The sequence below is a fragment of the Carcharodon carcharias genome, chromosome 1 (assembly GCF_017639515.1).
Source record: "Carcharodon carcharias isolate sCarCar2 chromosome 1, sCarCar2.pri, whole genome shotgun sequence".
Classification (NCBI taxonomy): Eukaryota; Metazoa; Chordata; class Chondrichthyes; order Lamniformes; family Lamnidae; genus Carcharodon; species Carcharodon carcharias.
The window spans coordinates 187,737,759-187,749,808 of record NC_054467.1 but is presented as its reverse complement, the minus strand read 5'-3'; positions in this window follow the sequence as shown (position 1 = coordinate 187,749,808).

Sequence of the window (12,050 nt, the reverse complement as noted above, 5' to 3'; positions counted from 1 at the left end):
GGAGAACACAAATAACTTCCCAGAAATACTAGGGAACCAAGGGTCTGGTGAGAAGGAGGAATTGAAAGAAAGTAGTATTACTAAAACAATAGGGCTGGAGAAATTAATGGGACTGAAAGCCAATAAATCCCCAGGGCCTGATAATCTACATTCCAGGATACTAAAGGAGGTGGCCATGGAGATAGTGGATGCGTTGGTTGTCATCTTCCAAAACTCTGTTGTTTCTGGAACAGTCGTGGCAGATTAGAGGGTGGCAAATGAAACCCCACTATTTAAAAAGGAAGGGAGGGAGAAAACAGCAAATTACAGACCGGTTAGCCTAACGTCAGTAGAAAATATTAGTCTATAATAAAGAATGTCATAACAGGACATGTAGAAAATATCGACGGGATTAGACAAAGTCAACATGGATTTATGAAAGGGAAATCAATGTAGGGAAAATATTGGAAAATATTCAGAGGGACAGGATTAATCTCCATTTGGAGAGGCTAGGATTAAAGAGGGACAGTCAGCATGGCTTTGTCAAGGGGAAATCATGTCTAACAAATATGATTGAATTTTTCGAGGAGGTGTAGTGTAGATGAGGGTAGTGCAGTTGATGTATTCTACATGGACTTCATTAAGGCTTTTGACAAGGTCCCACATGGGAGAATGGTCAAGAAGGTAAGAGCCCATGGGATCCAAGGCAATTTGGCAAATTGGATCCAAAATTCGCTTAGGGACAGGAGGTAGAGGGTGATGGTTGAAGGTTGTTTTTACGATTGGAAGCCTGTGACAAGTGGTGTACCACAGGGATAAGTGCCAGGACCCTTGCTGTTTGTAGTGTACATTAATGATTTAGACGTGAATATAGGTAGTATGGTCAGTAAGTTCCAGATGACATGAAAATTGATGGTGTTGTAAATAGTGAGGAGGAAAATCTTAGATTACAGGATGATATAGATGTGCTGGTAAGATGGGCAGAGCAGTGACAAATGGAATTTAATCCTGAGAAATATGAGGTGATGCATTTTGGGAGAACTAACACAGCAAGGGAATACACAATGAATGGTAGGACCCTAGGAAGTACAGAGGATCAGAGGGATCTTGGTGTACATGTCCATAGATCCCTGAAGGTAGTAGCACAGGCAGATAAATAAGGTGGTTAAGAAGGCATATGGGATGCTTGCTTTTATTAGCTGAGGCATGGAATATAAGAGCAGGGAGGTTATGTTGGACCTTTATAAAACAGTTAGGCCATGTACTGTGTGCATTTCTGGTCACCACACTATAGGAAGGATGCACTGGAGAGCATGCAGGGAAGATTCACCAGGATGTTGACTGGGCTGGAGCATTTCAGCTATGATGAGAGCCTGGATAGGCTGGGGTTGTTTTCCTTAGAGCAGAGAAGGCTGAGGGGGGACCTGATAGAGTTATACAAAATTATGAGGGGCATAGATAGGCTGGGTAAGAATAAACTTTTCCCCTTAGCGGAGGTATCAATAACCAGGGGGCATAGATTTAAAGTAAAGGACAGAAGGTTTAGAGGGGATTTAAGGAAAGGTTTTTTTAACCCTGAGAGTGGTTGAAATCTGGAACACACTGCCTGAGGGGGTAGTAGAGACAGGAACCCTCACAACATTTAAGAAGTATTTAGGTGAGCACTTGAAATGCCTTAGCATACAGGGCTACAGGCCAAGTGCTGGTAAATGGGATTAGAATAGATAGGTGCTTGATGGCCAGCATAAACACGTTGGGCCGAAGGGCCTGTTTCTGTGCTGTATAATGACTCCATGTTTGACACTACTACTGGAGTATTTTGAGGACATAACTAGCAGATTAGATAAGGGACAAACAGTAAATGTGGTGTATTTGGATTTTTAGAAAGCTTTTGATAAAGTCCCACATAAGAGGTTAATGTGTAAAATTAAAGCACATGGGATTGGGGGTAATATATTGGCATGGATTGAAAATTAGTTAGCAGACAGAAAACAGAGAGTAGAAATAACCAAGTGCTAGTGTGATACCACAGGGATCAGTGCTTGGGCCCCAACTATTCACAATATGTATCAATGATTTGAATGAGGGAACCAAATGTAATATTTCCATATTTGCTGACAATGCGAAACTTGGTGGGAATGTGAGTGATGATGAGGATGTTAAGAGGCTTCATGGCAATTTAGACAGGTTGAATGAGTGGGCAAATACATGGCGGATGCTGTATAATGAATAAGCGTAAAGTCATCCACTTTGGTAGGAAAAGCAAAATGGCAGAGTATTATTTAAATGATAGATTGGGAAATGTTGATGAACAAAGGGACCTGGGTGTCCTTGTACACCAATCACTGAAAGCAAGCATGCAGGTGCAGCAAGCAGTTAGGAAGGCAAATGGTATGTTGGCCTTCATTGCGAGAGGACTTGAGTCCAGGAACAAGACTGCCTTCCTGCAACTCTACAGGGCCTTGGTGAGACCACACCTGAAGTATTGTGTGCAGTTTTGGTCTCCTTACCTAAGAATGGATATACTTGCCATAGAGGGAGTACAGCGAAGGTTCACCAGATTGATTCCTGGGATGGCAGGATTGTCGTATGAGGAAAGATTGGGCTGACTAGGCCTGTATTCGCTGGAGTTTAGAAGAATGAGAGGGGATCTCATTGAAACGTTTAAAATTCTGACAGGGATGGACAGACTCGATGATGTTTCCTCTGACTGGGAATGTCTAGAACAAGGGGTCAGTCTCAGGATACGGGGTAGGCCATTTAGTACTGAGATGAGGAGAAACCTCTTCACTGAGTGGTGAACCAGTGGAATTCTCTGCCACAGAAGATTGTGAAGGCCAAGTCATTGAATATATTTAAGAAAGAAATAGATTTCTAAACCCTATATGCATCAAGGGGTTGGGGGAGAGTGTGGGAGTACAGCGTTGAGAGGATCAGCCATGATCATTGCGAGATGCAGGCTCAAGGGCTGAATGACCTACTCCTGCTCCTATTTTCTATGTTTCTATGCCTCAGGAAAAGGCACTAATCATTTAGGCCTGAGATGAGGAGAAATTACTTCACTCAAAGGGTTGTAAATCTTTGGAATTCTGTACCCCAGAGAGTTTTGGATGCTTCATCATTAAATACATTTAAGGCTGAGATGGACATATTTTTGGTCTGTGAGGGAATCAAGCGGTATGGGGAGCGGGTGGAAAAGTGGAGTTGAAGACCAAATTCAGCCTTGAACATATGGAATGGCAGAGCAGGCTTGACAGACAATATGGTCTACTCCTGTTCCTATTTTTTGTGTATAATATTTTGAATTTCTACAAGCAAAGTCCATAGTTACAGTAACTTAGAAGCAACATAGTGTAGATGCTGGAAATCTGAAATAAAAACAGAAAGTGCTACAAATACTCTGGATTTAAGTCTGGAGTGTCTGTGGAGAGAGAAACAGAGTTAATGTTTTGAGTCGATTATGACTTCTTCATAATTGAAAGAAAGTAGAAACCTGATGGTTTTTATGCCATTGAAATGGGGAGTGGGGGAAAGAACAGAAGGGAAGGGGATAAGGTAGAGGACAGGAGAGTTTAAATGACAAAGATGTCATGAAATAAGAGGTGAAGGGAGTAATGATTGTAGTAAACAAACAAAGCATTTATGCAGCATGTGAATGGCAGAATAATGAACAGCTCTGTTTGAAAGCAAAAACAAGATTCAGACTGGCAGATGGCAAAAAAACCAGAATCAGAATCACCCCCTTGCCTTCACACTCACATTTCTGTCCTTGGCCTACTGCAGTGTGCCAGTGAAACTCAGCATCTTATCTTCCAATTAGGCACTTTACAGACTTCTGGCCTCAACATTGAGTTAAACAATTTCCGAGCATGAACTCTGTCCCCCATTTTGATTCTGTTTTTTTGCCACATGCCAGTTTGAATCTTGACTTTCATGTTTTTTGTTTTTGGATAGAGCTGTTCATTATTCTGCCATTAACACTCAGCCTGGACAAATGCTTTGTTTCTTTACTACAACTAGTATCACTCCATTTGCCTCTTGTAGGAACATAGGAGTAGGCCATTTGGCCCTTCGAGACTGCTCCACCATTCAAAAAGATCATGGCTGATCTAATCGTGGCCTTGGCACCACTTTCCTGTCTGCCCCCCCTTAACCCTTGACTCTCTTGCCTAACAGAAACCTGTCTAACACGGCCTTGAATGAATTTAATGATCCTGCCTCCAATACTTCCTGAGGAAGAGAATTCCACACACCAATGACAGTTTGGGAGAAAAAAAATCTCCTCATCTCTGTCTTAAAAGGGAAACCTCTTATTTTTAAATTATTTCCCCTAGTTTTAGTCTCCCCCAGAAGAGGAAACATTCTCCGGGTATCCTATTAAGTCCTCTCAGGATCTTTTATGTTTCAATAAGCTAACCTCTCATTCGTCTCAAATCCAATGGGTATAGGCCTGTTCAACCTTTCTTCATAAGATAAGCCCTTCATCCCAGGAATGAGTCCAGTGAAACTCCTTTGAACTGCCTCTAAAGCAATTATATCTTTTTTAAAATAAGGAGACCAAAATTGCACACACTACTCCAGATGTGGTCTCACAAAGGCCCTGTCCAGCTTCAGTAAGACTTCACTAATTTTATGTTCCATTCCTCTTGCAATTAATGCCAACTTTCCATTTCCCTCCTGAATCACTTGCTGTTTCTGCAGACTAACATTATGTGATTCATGTACCAGGACACCTAGATTCCTGAGTTCCACAATCTCTCTCCATTTAAATAGTATACTGCTTGTCTATTCTTCCTGCCAAAGTGAACAAGTTCACATTTAACCACATTATACTCCACCTGCCAATTTTTTGCCCACTCACTTAACCCTTTACAGACTTTCTACCTCCTCTTGATAATTTACTTTCCTACCTATTTTGGTGTCATCAGCAAATTTAGTGACCATACATTTGGTCCCTTCATCCAAGCCGTTGATATAGATTGTAAATAGTTGAGGACCCAGCACCAGTCCCTGTGGCACTCCACTAGTTACATCTTACCAATCTGAAAAAGACTCATTTATCCCCACTCTCTGCCTCCTGTTAGCCAACTAATCCTTTATCCATGATAATATGTTACCTCCACACCATGTGCTCTTAGCTTGTGTAGTAGCCTTTGATGTGGTACCTTATCAAATGCCTTTTGGAGATCCAAGTACACCACACCTAATGGTTCCCCCTTACCCACCTTGAATGCTACTTCATCAAAAATCTCTAGTAGATTAGTTAAACATGATTTCCTTTTCACAAAGCCACATTGACTTTGTCCGATGAAACCATAATTTTCTGAATATCCTTACCAATGGATTCTAGCACTTTCCCTATGACAGATGTTAGGCTAACTGGCCTATAGTTCCCCGCTTTCTGCCTCCTTTCTTGAATAGAAGTTTTACATTAGCTATTTTCCAATCCACTGGGACCCTTCCAGAATCTAAGGAATTTTGAAAGATTGTAACCAATGTATCTACTATCTGGGATGCTACTTCTTTTCAGACCCTAGGATGCAGGCCACCCAGTCCTGGGGACTTGTCAGCCTTTATGTCTAATAATTTTCCTAGCACCCTTTCCCTGGTGATAGTGGTTGTATAAAGTTCATCGCTCCCTATCACCTCTCAATTTTCAAGAATCTTTGGGAAGTTTCCTAAGTTTTCTGCAGTGAAGACAAATGCAAAATACCTGTTTAATTCCTCTGCCATTTATTTCTTTTCCAGTATCAATTCCCCAGACTCACCCTCTGGAGGACCAACACTAGCTTTGGTAACTATTTTTCTATTCAAATACATGTAGAAATTTTTACTATCTGTTTCTATATTGCTAGCTAGCTTTCTGTTTTGCCTGTTTATTATCTTTATAGTCATACTTTGCTGGTTCTTAAAGTCTATCTAATCCTTTGACCTACGACTAATCTTGCAGATTTGTACAGTGTTTCTTTCAATTTACTACTATCCTTAACTTCCTGATTTAGCCACAGATGATGCATCCTTCTCAAAGAGCCTTTCTTTCTCACTGGGATAAATCTTTTCATGGGGAGAATTTTCCCCATGTCGGATGGGCCATGCGGGAGCGGGCGCAGGTTGTCGCGGACCCAATTGCCGCCCATGATCGGGTCTGCACCGCCATTTTATACGGGCAGGCCAATTAAGGCCACCCAGCATAGTTCAGAACCCCCAAGGATAGCGGGAGTGGGCAGGCAGTAGCGGGCGTGCACAGAATGCCAGATCCAATGGCGACCTGGTGGCCTGTTTGAACGAAGACCTGGATGCCTTTGCAAGGCTGCTCACAATGGCCAGGAGAAGAGCACATCAGAGGGATAATGTGCATCACACAAGTCCAGAGGGTAGGCCACCGGGGCAGGCCAGGCTGGAGAGTAGGCCATTGGGACAGGTCAGGCCAGAGGGTAGGCCAGCGGGGCAGTGTGCCCCTCGTTTCCCCAACAAGTGTCTAGCTACCCTCCTAGAGGAGGTGGCAGCACGGCGGGAGGTCCTTCTTCCTAGAGGTGGGAGGCAGAGGTCTCCCCACCTGACCAAACGTGCGTGGGAGGAGGTGGCCGAGAGTGTCAGCCCTCATGATGTGGTGCAACGCACATGGGTCCAGTGCCGCAAGAGATTCAACGACTTCCTGTGCTTGGGAAGGGTGAGTGCCTTGTTGTCTCAGGTCATTTAATACAGCCGTCGTCACCCTTTTCCCCCAGCCTCCTTCTCCCTCTCTGGCAACTCTGAGTACAGTAAAGGATTGGTATGTATCCCTCGCTGGGTGTGCCAGCAGATATTGCCCATGCCTAGTTCACCCTGAGAGGTTGAGCTAGGAGGTGTTCTGCATCCGCAGCATGTGTGACACTGTCACCCAGAATGGGGGTGAAAGTCAATGATCTGCATCTAGGCATAGTGCTAGAATTGGGAAGCATTTCAAAGTCAGGGTGCTAACATGCTGGGAGGGGAGCTTCCAGTTGGCGGGGCACCAATCTATCTGCTGGTCTTTGCACTCCACGTGCTTGTGCCTCCTTGCTCAGCAAAGTGACATCTTGTGGTGCCACATGTGAAGGAGGCAGCATTTGGGCAATGGGGTGGGGTGGGGGTCAGCCCTGGCTTGTTTAGATGAGTGGGCGGCAGCTGTGGGGTGACAATGTTTCACTCTGGCTGGGTTGGCAGGGATGCGATGGGAATTCAGGTACAGGCTGGACTAATCAAAACTCTTCTCTCCTTTTTGGGAGAAGACTGCACAATTCTGCAGAATGGATGCAGACTGGCGGAGGCCAGGCTCAGTTGGTGATCCTAACACCTCATGAGCAGCAGGCCATGGATCCAGAGAGGCGCCATGCCCCCAGGTCCACCAGTGGCGCTGGGGCTGGGGTGCCATGGGGAGGTATGTTTGGCAAGCACTCAGGTCACCATGTGTGTCTCAGAAGCCACGGCACTGCTGAATGCTCAGTGATTGAGGTTAGCAATGTGGGATTTACCCTTGACTATGGAAGGATGAGTGCATAATGATCCGGGGGAGCAGCATGCAAATTGACATTGTCTGTACTGTAACTGATCAAATGCCCTTTTTCTTCCTTTCAGCATCACCAGAGCAGGGCCAGGAGGAGGAGGCAGAGGGGCCACCTCTCATCCCTGGAGCCCCACAGCAAATCCACTCAGCTGCGTCACACCATTTCAGCCAGGCAGACACCTGCGCAGATACTAGCACCTCGGTGCTAGATCTTTGGCTAGTGTCCTGGGGCACAGCGATGAGGGCACTTCACACTCACTTGAGGTGCGGGCAGAGACAGAGAGTGCCCAGGGCACCGGCAGTCAGAGGACTGCTGGGGACCAGGTACATGTTTGGTTGGTGGCTGATGATGAGCCTCTGGAGTCATCCATGAGGCAGCAAATGCTGCAAGTACAGCAGGGTATGCGGGTCGATCCAACGGAGATACATGAGGCAATGTGTGGCATGGTACCCGTGCTGGAGGAGTCCACGCGGAGCATCACCGATGCAACGAGCCTCATGGCTGAGGGCCATGCTTCCTCCATGGAGAGAGTGGTGACTCTCATGGAGATGCTCCTCCAGGAGACTAATCAGGGCCTCCTGGGGTTGCGCTCGGACCAGCAAGCCCTCACAGCGGCATTGACTTCAGCTGGTCAGTCCCAGTGTGGGAGATGGTTTGGGCACCAAGTACCCTAGCTCAGTACCCATCCATCTACGGTGAGCAGGGAGGTCCGAAGCGACCTCACATCGGTGCAGCAGCTTCCTGTTGTCGCTGCGGGCTCCTTCTTCGGGCTCTCCAGGTAAGGGCAGCAGCTCCTCCGTCCCTCTGCCAGTGACCGTGGCGTTTGATGAGGCTGCAGCGACTGGGGAGAAACCAGCTATGGAACTGGCTGCTCCCTCCCAGGCAGGGCCATCAAAAGCTCCACGGGCCAGAGGATATCCGCCAAGGTCAATGAGGCCAACAGGTCAGCATAGTGAGCAGGCTGTCTCAGATGCCAGTGCCAGTGAGGGGACAGCACCTAAACATAGCACCCATAAGCGTAAGTTTAAGGCACCTTAGGCACACCACTGGTTTCTAACATGTGCTTTTATGTTGTTCTATAGTAGTTTATTGAAGACTTGGTGTGATGTCCAACACCTTTTTTTTGTTTTATGAAGTTACATTTGTTCCCTCAATAAATTTTGACATGTTGCCATTCCTCAGGGTGATTCCTTACTTCTGCAAGTGGATGGGAACCCATGATGTTATGAGTGAGTTGTTTGACATTGAGCTTTATTGACAAGGCCCTTAGTTAAAGTTAGTATCCAGGCAGATTTAGCACTCAGGTATCGAGTATGGAGTCTACAGCCCTGGATGAAGGTCCACCTGTGGTGGGCTAGTTGAGGGTTCTTTGGATTAAAGTCTCTCGGGTGTCCCTGCCTTCCTGGAGTACGCCTGGGTCAGTATTTATCCTCTCAGCATTCTCCTGTACGTGCTCATCCTCGGACTCACTGCTGGACTCATTGTGTGCATCTGGAGCAACTGCGTCTACATCTTCCTTAACCACTGCATCACCCCTTTTCAGCGCCAGATTGTGGAGAGCGCAACGTGCACCCACTATCAGCAACACATAATCTGGGGGGTACTGGAGTACACCCCCTGAGCGGTTCAGGCATCAGAAACGCATCTTGAGAAGACCGATGGTTCTCTCCACCACAGCCCTTGTAGAGTCATGGCTCAGCCTCTGTTCTTGGATGGTAGAGAGGCTTCATGAGCCACCTTCTGAGGGGATAGCCCTTGTCACCCAGCAGCCATTCATCCAGCCGGGCTGGAGCTCTGAAGAGCCTTGGCACCTGGGAGTGTCTGAAGATGTAGGCATCGTGGGAGCTGCCTTGGTACCTTGCACAGACTTGTAAAATCTGCATCCTGTGATCACACACTATCTGCACGTTCATGAAGTGGAAGCCTTCCTGTTCACGAAGGCACCAGGCTCACCTGCTGGTGCCTTGACGGCCACGTGTGTGCAGTCTATTGCACCCTGGATGCGGGGGAAGACAGAAATTGCTGTGAAGCCTCTGGCTCGCTCTGTCTGGCTGGCATCGTCCCAGCTATAGTGGATGAAAGTCAATGCATGCCTGAATAGAGTGTCTGTCACCTGCTTGACACAAGTGTGAACAGCTGATTGGGAGACTCTGCAGAGATCACCCACTGACCCCTGGAAGGAGCCCGAGGCATAGAAATTGAGGATAGGTGTGGCCTTTAGAGCCACTGGCATGGGGTGCTCACCCACACAGTTTGTGGAGATCTCATGGTCTATCGTCTGACAAATGGAGGTGACTACCTCCCTTGAGAGATGGAGCCTCCTTCAGCATTGAACCTCAGACATATTGAGGTAGCTGCTTCGCTGCCTGTATACATCTTCTGCGGTCCCTTCCTCCTTGGACTTCCTGTTGGCCCTGCACCCCTTGTGCCTGCGCCTCTCCTCCCAAAGGTGGCTCCCCTGGAGGCTGAATGTGGACATCGTCCCCCTTCTGGCCCTCCCTTCCTCCTCAGAGGAGGTACCTCCAGTGGAGATAACCACTCCCATTCCCAGTCTAAGGGAAAGCTTCCTGAAAGCTGCAGGCCCTAAAAATGATCTTTACTGTAGAGTCCTGACCAAGGTTTTTACTCCTGTCCAAGCAGCTGGTAAGAGTTTTGAAGTATTCCTGCTCACATATGCAAGTATAAGTAACTTTCACACTTAGATACCTGAAAGGTCATATTCGCGACCCCACTCACCCCTCTTATCCTGCCCGTGGATGAGGCTTATACGAATTTCTCCTACCCGCCTGCCTGTTGCGCCTGTGCGACGTCCTGAAGATTGCACAAGCTGCGAAAAATCATGTTCAGTTGCTGCCTCAAGGGCCTTAACTGGCCCGTTAATTAATGACGGGCGCGCCTCCGAACTCATAGTGCACCCGCCTTCAGAAATACCACGGTGACATTGGGATGCACGCCCGACATCACCATGCATCATTTTAGGCGGTGGCGTACGGGCCCCTGCCCCCACACGCCAACGGGAAAATTCTGCCCATAATGTTATTAAATATCTTGTTAAAAGTCTGCCTCTGCAACTCTACTGTGCTACCTTTTAATGTAGTTTCCCAGTTCACCTTAGCCAGCTCTGCCTTCATACCCTCATAGCTACCTTTATTTAGGTTTCAAACACTAGTCATGGACCCACTCTTCATTTCAAACTGAACATGAAATTCTATCATGTTGCGATCACTGGCACTGAAAGGCATGTTGTTCTATGTTGACATCTTTAACATTTAATCTCTCTTGCCCTTTACCCTACTCCAGACCTGCCCTTTTGTTCTTCCCTCTGCCTCATCTTTCAACAGTATTAAACCCATCACATTTGTGCCTTCCTTCAGTTTTGAGGAAAAGTTGTATTAGACTCGAAATGTTAACTGTTTCTCCACAGATGCTGCCAGACCTGCTGAGTATTTCCAGCACTTTCCGTTTTTATTCCAGTTTCACAACTTTCTTTTGTAAATTCACATTTAACTCCAAAATGAACAGCACTTGACATTGTTGGTAATTACACTTTATTTGCTGCATTAAAGGAATGCATTGTTTGAGGATTTAGTTTGTGGAGCTGGGTTTAAGGCTATGGTGTAGGGATGGCTTTGGAATGTTTGGGGTGACTCTGGTGTGGGGACAGCCCTCAGGTTTGGCGATGTCTATGGTGTGGGGATGGCTCCTGGTGTGCAGTTTGGGGTTGGGTTGGGGTTTGGGGATGGCTTACTGTGGGGCAACTCTGGATTTGGGGTTTAAGGATGGAGTTGGCTCGATTATGGGAAGACTCACAGTGGGATTTGGGCATGGCTCAATGTGAGTGGAATCCGGGGATGGGGTTTGGGGTCAGGGGATAAATGGTTGGGGTTTCGGGATAGCTCACTGTGGGGTTGAGTATTTGGAGGTAGCTCATTGTGGAGTTAGGGATTTGGGGTCAGCTCATTGTAGGGTTAGGGATTTGGAGGTGGCACACTGGGGTTTGGGATTTGGAGGCGGTTCAGTGTGGGTTTGGGATTTGGAGGCGGCTCACTGTGGGGATTGGGATTTGGAGGCAGGTCAGTGTAAGAATTGGGATTTGAAGGCGGCTCACTTTGGGGATTGGGATTTGGAGGCGAGTCAGTGTGCGGGTTGGGATTTGGAGGCTGGTCAGTGTGGGGATTGGAATTTGGGGGCGGGTCAGTGTGGGGATTGGGATTTGGAGGTGGGTCACTGTGGTGATTGGGATTTGGAGGCGGGTCAGTGTGGGGATTGGGATTTGGAGCTGGGTCAGTGTGGGGATTGGGATTTGGAGGCGGCTCAATGTGGGGATTGGGATTTGGAGGCGGGTCAGTGTGGGTTTGGGATTTGGAGGCTGCTCAATGTGGGGATTAGGATTTGGAGCCGGGTCAGTGTGGGTTTGGGATTTGGAGGCTGCTCAATGTGGGGATTAGGATTTGGAGCCGGGTCAGTGTGGGTTTGGGATTTGGAGGCAGTTCAGTGTGGGGATCGGCATTTGGAAGTGAATCAGTGTGGGGATTGGGATTTGGA